We start from the raw sequence: 8635 nt of genomic DNA, 5'->3' as shown, positions 1-8635 counted from the left end.
GTGACCACGGCGAGAGAGAGAGCACGGCGGCGGGAAGCTAGCTGTGGAGGGCGCGGCGGTGGGAAGCTAGCAGTGGAGGGCGCGGCGGCGTTGAGATCCCCTTCGGCTCCGAGCTCCATGTCTTCCTCAAGCTCCCGCGCCACCTCGCGGATGCAGAGCCGGGCGCGTGTGGACATGCCTGTCTTCGTCTGTCCGCGGTGCCGGGCGGGCGTTGATCGAAGGGTTTCTCAGACACCGAGGAACCAGAATCGTCCGTTCTACGTGTGCAGCGAGAATGGGGTAAGAATCGGGGCAATTGCACCATTTTCGTTGTCGGGATGTTTGAGCAATGGGTTGATCTGTTTAGTGTTCATGCAGGTGACATGCTTCTTTCTTTGGGTCGATGCTCTGGCCAAGACTCTGATGAATGAACTGCAAGAAGAGCATGAAGAATGGTTGCGCATGCTGCCACGAACGGCAGTGGCCACACCACGAGCTCCGGAAGAAGAGATGGATGGCGAAGCACGCACTGACAGAGAGCTAGCTATTGAGCTTAGGATGTTGAAGAAGAAGGTTAGGAAGCTTGAAGATCAAGCACTACAAATACCCATTTGCAAATACTTTTGGGCATTTGTAGGTATGGTAATCGCACTGGTTGTAATATTGAAAATGTATGGAAAGGCATGAATTATAAAGGAATTTGTAATCTTGAAATTGTTTGAGAAATTCACCTAGTTTAAATGTTGGTTAAAATTGTTTAAATATTGAAACAAAAAGAGAAGAAGTGACCAACATTTAAATATGTTGGAAAAAAAGAGAAGAAATTAGGAATTCAGAAACTTTTGATCAATGAAATGCAGCTTTCTGCTCTGCCTTTCTGTCCGAAAAAAAGGTTGCTCTTGGGCCAAATTCAGAGCGTAGAGCCAAGTGCAGGCTAGACTAATGGGCCAACTGCATCCAATTAGGCCCATTCAGGGGTTTTCTTGCGTATTTTTTTGTTTTCTATTCTGATTTAATTTAGGCAGTAAATCATAATGCTGAAACTTTTTGTGGAAGCTAATTGAATTATTCCGGAGCCAAACAATTAAGGTTAGAAATTTTTTGGAGCTGTTAATTAATCCAATTCAAATACACCGTGATTTAAATCAAAGACCAAAATGTCATGGAAAATGTGCCTCAGCTCTGGTAGAGGTTTACGCCAGGTGCCAAAATAAATGAACATTTTTTAAGGGCATTACATTGAGGAAAACATAATATGTATAAAAAAATGAAGGGTGGAAAATGCACAAAAAATTGGTGCGGCTGGGGACTCAAACCCAGGACCGCGTGGGTTTGTGGTGTTTAGGGCTGCGCTAGTAACCGCTAGGACAGATGGCAAGACTTTGACATAGGTAGGGAAGGAAGGTATACATAGTGAGACTGTGATTTTTTTTAAAAAAATAGTGAGACCGTGAATGTTTGCACACACGTGAGAGTGGTTTTCCTTTGTTTTGCACTTAAATTTTGGAGGGTTGCAAGGTTGAAAATGTATGTTGCACTACCACATGATTTTGGTCAGAGTGGCACTTGGTTTAGGGTTAGAGTGACACTTGGTTTAGGATTTAAAGGGAATAAATTTACATGTTAGTTCATGACTTTTTGTTTGAATGAAACAGAGGGCTTCTCACCCCCTACGATTTTCATTAATGAAAACCACAAGTTCTTGAACTTCATGACTTGTTTAGGGAAGAAATGATAAGTTTGGGCACGGACATTTTTTAACACACATAATGAGATAGAACACACCGTACCATTACAATAACTTAGATAAGTTCACGGACAGTTCATGGACACATGACGAAACATGACACGACACGACATGACATAGAAAAGCAACAAAATAAAAAACCAAACATGACGAGCTTGACTCCGGGCTTGAACATCTTCATCTTGACCTCCTTCTTCCACCTTGGCCGCGCGCGCCCCTTCAACACCATCTTCATCTTCACACCTCCTCCTCGTCGTCGTAGGGAAGGGAGTGCATCTGGCCTGGAGCGGGGAAGATGCGCTCGTAGTTGGTGTAGATGTTGTAGATGGTGAAGAAGATGGCCTCGCAGCCGCACCAAAAGACTTGGCCGAGGAGCTCGCGCGCGTCAAATGGGTTGGTGAAGGTGACCGTGAGCAGTAGGAGGATGCCGCCGCGGTCACGAACCTCGTTGAGGGTGAACATCCTCGGCGAGCCCCGTGGGAGGTGGGCATAGCCGGCTCTGAGGAAGGCGCGGGTGAGTTCGACGGAACCCCTCCACCTTGAAATAGCCCACACACGGAGCTGCCTCTCCACGAGCACGCCCGGTGGGTAGCGCAGCTCCGGCACCACAGGCGGACGGCGGAAGGTCGGCCCGTTGAACTGCATCTTCTTCACTTGGTCTCGCTTGGGGAGGGCTTGGTCGCTTGGGTGTTTGAAGTTGGAGAGGATCGGATCTGGCTTGTGGGTGGGAGAGGAAGAGAGGCACCCCATTTATAGGCCTGTGGGTGGGAGAGGAAGAGAGAAAGGATGAGAACGGTGCGTGCGTGAATCCGGATGCGTGTGTGTATCCGTTACGTTTTGCACACTTAAATTTTTGCACGAAAACGATGCATCTTTGACCGGGCAGTGCATGTGAACCGCTGCCCTGAACCACTGCCCTGAACCACCTAGCTCGCCTCGCTAGCCTAGCTCGCCTAGCTGGCCTAGCGCGCCTCGCTCGCCTCACTCGCATGCATGCACGTCGCCGCCTCCCGCGCATGCGCAAACCCACGTAGCCGCCTCCATGCATGCAAGGCCTGGAAAGGCTGAGACGGGCTATTTACTGCGATCTCAGGCCCAGACAATGAGACGGCCCAACGGTCCATCCAGCGTGTCCGATATTTGTTAAAAAAACAATCTCCCAGCCAATCAGATTGCATCTCGCGGATCGCCCCCCTCCTCCCCGCAGATTTCTTCTAGAAGGGTTAGATCGACGGCCCTTGATCACCGCTAGGGTTAGATGAACGGTCCTTATTCAGCGCTAGGGTTAGCGGGGTTTGGGAGGGGTTTGGAGCAGTCAAAGCTATGTTTGACCAGATTTCAAATGAGCATAATAAATTAAATAAAAATCAGAAAAATGAAAAACCTGCGCACATAGTCTTCTTATGTCATATACTAACGATTTAAGTTGATAAACAAGCTTTACATACATTTAAATGATAAGTTCATGTGTATTGTATGATATCTCGAGTATCTCAAACTCTCTGGTATGAAGTGAAGAGAAGTGTTTTGGGGAAATGAACATGAAAATTTCAAAAAACTCACCACAGCTTCATTTTGGAGTGACTAAGAAGGATCCAGGCTTAGTTTTTCATTTTGATGTTTTACACTTGTTTAAATCTTGGTCAAAGTTAAGTTTGACCAGATTTCAAATGAGCATAATAAATTAAATAAAAATCAGAAAAATGAAAAACCTGCGCACATAGTCTTCTTATGTCATATACTAACGATTTAAGTTGATAAACAAGCTTTACATACATTTAAATGATAAGTTCATGTGTATTGTATGATATCTCGAGTATCTCAAACTCTCTCGTATGAAGTGAAGAGAAGTGTTTTGGGGAAATGAACATGAAAATTTCAAAAAACTCACCACACCTTCATTTTGGAGTGACTAAGAAGGATCCAGGCTTAGTTTTTCATTTTGATGTTTTACACTTGTTTAAATCTTGGTCAAAGTTAAGTTTGACCAGAATTCAAATGAGCAAAACAAATTTCAAAAAAATCAAAAAATGGAAAAACCAGCGCACATAGTCTGTACGTATAGAATATATGTGTAGGAAAGTTATTTGGCTGATTTAGATAAGGTCGAAAAAAACCTTGCTTAGAAATGAGGCCGTTTACCCTACCTTTGGACCCCTCTTTTTAGCACATTTTTCATGAAAATTTCAAAAACCTCACCACAACTTCATTTTGGATTGACTAAGAAGTATCCAGGCTTAGTTTTTCATTTTGATATTTTAGACTTGCTTAAATCTTGGTCAAAGTTAGGTTTGACCAGAATTTAGATGAGCAAAACAAAATTCAAAAAAATCAAAAAAAAGAAAAACCATGTGCTCATTCAAACATCATCCAACAGATATTTAAACATCATGTCAAACATACTTCTAACATAGGTCCAACATCATCCAACAGAAATACAACATGTCAAGTGATAAATGTTTCATAATACAACATCATTCCTTATTCATAATGTTTCATAATTGTTCATAGATAGCGTTGGGGCTTCTGTCTGTTCCTTGAGCTTCTTGCCATCACTTTGCTCCTCGTGCACCTTGTGCTCATTGTTTCTTCTCTTCTTCTCTTGGTTGTCGGTACCTTGCGCGTCTTCTTCAAACCTACCATAGAGCTGTGCAAAACATAAAGGGTCCAAACATAAACGGTAATGAGATCGTGTCAAGTGATAGATGTACAGTAGTATTTGACCCTTGCAAGATTTACATACCTAGCAGAACTCACAACAACAGAAGGTTGGTCACCATTTGGAGCCTCACTTGGATCACCATGATCACCATTTAGAGCCTCACTTGGATCACCACTTGAAGCCTCACTTGGATCATCATTTGGAGCCTCACTTGGATCACCATGATCACCATTTAGAGCCTCACTTGGATCACCATTTGAAGCCTCACTTGAATCATTATTTGGAGGATATTTTGGATCATCGTCAAAATCATGCGGCTGTTGACCATCATCATTTGGAACCTCGTCAAAATCCTCATCTGATGCAACCGGCTGTTGACCATTATTTTCATCATCTGTTGAGGCAATCGGCTGTTGACCAACATTTTCATCATCTGTTGAGGCAATCGGCTGCTGACCAACATTTTCATCGAAGCCTTCATCGAAACTCTCTCCGAACGCTGGATCTACTGTGTTATCACAATACTTACCGAAATGACCAGACCCACCACATCTTGTGCACTTACGCTTCCTCGCTCCAAGTCCAGCTCCTTCGCTGCGAGGTCTTATTCGACTCTTCCTTGGTCTACCTGCTGCTCTCTTCAGAACTGGAGCGCAAAGCTTGAATCCAGGGTCTACCATGTCCCATTGTTGTTTTCCCTCCATAGCAGGCAAGGCATAAGCATATGTGGCTTTGAACCTTGCAACAGAGTAGTAATCATGCACATACTGCTGTATGTTCCCTGCTGGACCTGGAAGAGAAGTGATGAAAAACAAGGCATGAATGCATGGCAACCCAGTTATCTGCCATTGCCTACAACTGCAAGTTCTAGCTTCTAAATCCACTGGATATCTCCATTCCCTCTTCTCTTTATCCAAATATGATATCTCTGCTGTGGTACCCGAGCAAAGCGTCATGTTCATTTCCAAGCCTATTGTCTTCTGCTTCAGTTCATTCATCACGGCAGGGATGATAATGTGGCCCATGAATTTTGCCTCGGCTATTCCTGCACGATAATGAAATTTTTGCATGTATTCTATCCTTATCCTGTCAAGCAAATCCACCACATAATGACCCTTTAGTTTCCGGATCGTTGAGTTGAAAGACTCTGCTAGATTATTGTGCACATAGTCAACTTTGCTCACTTCACTGAATTGGCTTCTGACCCATAACTTGGAGTGGTGTGTTTCCAAGTATTCTTTCACTTTGGGATTCATGTATAACTGCCTCAAGTGGTAGTTGTGCTTCTTCACACTGCATGTCAAAGATGCTGGCCATAAATTGTCGGTATACACCTTTCCTTTGAATTTCTTCATGAAATTTGCAGCAAGGTGACGCATGCATTCCCTATGCTCTACTCCAGGGAACACATTGTCCACGGCCACTTCTAAACCTTTGTAGGCATCTGTATGAATGACCAACCCATTAGGATGTGCAATAGCCCGGCGGAGATTATGCAAAAACCAAGTCCAGCTCTCCTCAGACTCTGTCTCCAGCACACCATAGGCAACTGGAAATACAAAACTATGTGCATCAACTGCACAAGCTGCTACTAACTGTCCTTTAAACCTTTCTGTGAGAAAAGTGGCATCAATAGCCAAATAAGGCCTGCAGCCTGCCAAAAAACCCCGGCGACAAGCCTCAAAGCAGACAAAAACCCTTCTAAAGCATTCCTTGGTCTTTGTCACTCCCCTGAATGTGTACTCCACGGTGTGGTGATCAAATCTACAATACTACCTGGGCTTGTCCTCTCCACTTCACCTTTGAATGAATACAACAATTGAAAACTTTCCTGCCAGTTACCATAAATAGAATCCATAGCATGTTGTTTACCATTGAACAACCTCATGTATGGTAAATCTATCTTGAACTTATCTTTGATGTTCTTCTGCAATTCCTTTGGACCCACTTGCTGGTTTTCTTTCACCCACTTTTTTACTTCTTCTGCCACCCATCTTGACTTGGCTCTACTGATTGTATCCTTCCTAAGGGTTGATTCCTGGCATGTGTGCTTAAAAGGATTCACTTTGACCTGAACATTAGTGCTATTCCGCATTTTAGCTGCAAGCAGCCTCCATGGACAACCCTCAGTCGGACAGTGCACTCTGTAACGTACTTGATCGCTCTTGTCAACTTTGAAAGTACGTTCTACCTTGATGCAGTATGTCACAAGTGCATTTCTACACTCATTCATGGACACAAAAACTGTACCTTCTTCCATTTGAGGGTTCAAAGGGTCCCATTCAACAGCTGCAAGGTCTTCGTCCTCACCCATCGCGTCATCATCCACACGGACTGCATTGTGAGCCTCATCTTGGTTTTCAGCCCGAGGTGCCCGTCGTAAATTCTGAATAACATCAGAATATAACTTCTCTTCATCAACCCCAGAATTGTAGCCATCAGGCTCCACTTCAAGGGGGACCCTACTGCTGTTGCCCACACTTGTCGAGCCACCACGTCGCCGTGCACCAAATGAACTGTTCTGGCTAGAGATGCCATTACGACGACTTGATTCTCCCCGAGATGTTGCACCCGCCATCCTAGGTCCAAATGCCTGCTCAAGCACATCAACTTGCAGCCTCACATGAAAATTATCTTTCTCTTTATGCCTAACAAACATGGTAGCTAGCTCTTCATCATTACTAACTGTCACCCAATTCTTTTCCCCATTATAGTATTTGTATACCACTTCATCAAGCAAACCCCAAGGATATTGGCTACAAATTACCTCCCCAAATTGTCTGAAACTCCAATTACTAGCCATTGGCAACCGATAATCAAAACCTCCTTGGTATTTCTTCTTATCCTTTGCATCGAACATGTACCGGTCCCTTCTAATGTGCACCATGAAAGCAAACCGCAACTCCATCCTAACCGGCGAAAAACAGAGACGCAATCAGCACACTAATTGGGCAAACCTACTCGAATCGAGTGTTCAAATGCACAACTAAGCTCAATCTAAACAAGAGGCGAGACTTACCCCTCGGGAACCCAGTCGTGGACGCGGCGGATCTCCGGCCCGATGCCTGCCTCGCCAAATACTCCGGGGTCGCCGCTGCTCACCATTTCGCCCTAGGGTTCTTCCTCCTAGTTCAAATAGCTCCAGCAGCCCCCCACCTTTGAGCGCTCCGGCCGGGCGCACGGAAGGAGGCCGCGCCGCGAATCGAGCAGGTGGCGGGCGCCCCACCCGTGGCGTCGCAGCAAGGTGGTGGGCGTCACAATGAGCCGTGGAGCGTAGGCGCAGGGAGGTAGCGGCGGAGCAGGCCGTGCAATTGGTGGCGGGGCAGGTGCTGGCCGCGGCGCAGGTGGCGGCGGCGGCGGCGGCGGCGCAGGACAGCCGGCCGGGCGGATGGGTGTGAGCTAGAATGATTTGGGGATTTAGTTGCAGGGGCCTACATGTCAGCTCCGGACCCACGTCCACGCGGTCCCACGTGTAAGCTCCGGACCCACAACTACTAACGCCGGCGGACGGAATGGACTCAAATATGGCCGTTTGGCCTCGTCATAGTTGCTGTGCTCGGACTAGGGGCAAAACTGAGGACAATTCGCATCTGAGGGCAAAACTGAGCACATGGACACCATTGAGGGCAAAAGGATAATTAACCCTATTATTTATAGATTGATAATATTTCAGAGTCATTTTGATTGCACAAACCAATCAATCAACTGTTAGTAGTTAGTGCATTTTGTTGGTTGTCAGTCCAGTTAACAGATTATGTATTTGTTTGTACTACTAGAATTGCATATATCATGAAGAGGAAGACACCACCGAGCAACCTACTGTTGAAGATGCAAATCCAATCATGGAGATACATGCCACAGAGCAACCTACTGGACATAACGGGTAAAACTTCCGCACATTCATTGGTTGATAGATTATTGCAATTGGTCATCTCTCTCCCAGTCTCAATTCCAAACATGGAGCGTTTTTAGTGATCAAACTTATCAAGACCCGCCTTTAAAATAAATGGGTGACGGTTTTGTTCGATATTACATGGTGGTATACATTGGGAAGGAAATAGTTGCAAGGTTTAATATTTATGAGAATATTGATTTGTTCGATCGGCCGGGTGGGGGTCGCAGATCATTCAAACTACTAAATGTAGCTTTTTTAATGTAAAAAACATTCTGGTATGTGTTTGATATTGCTACAATATTGAAGACTTGAAATATTTTTGTGCCATGGTTCATGTGTTTTGATGCCTTCT

Source organism: Triticum aestivum, chromosome 7B (genome assembly GCF_018294505.1).
Source record: "Triticum aestivum cultivar Chinese Spring chromosome 7B, IWGSC CS RefSeq v2.1, whole genome shotgun sequence".
Lineage (NCBI taxonomy): Eukaryota > Viridiplantae > Streptophyta > Magnoliopsida > Poales > Poaceae > Triticum > Triticum aestivum.
The sequence above is the reverse complement of the archived record's forward strand: the minus strand, read 5'-3'. Positions refer to the sequence as shown.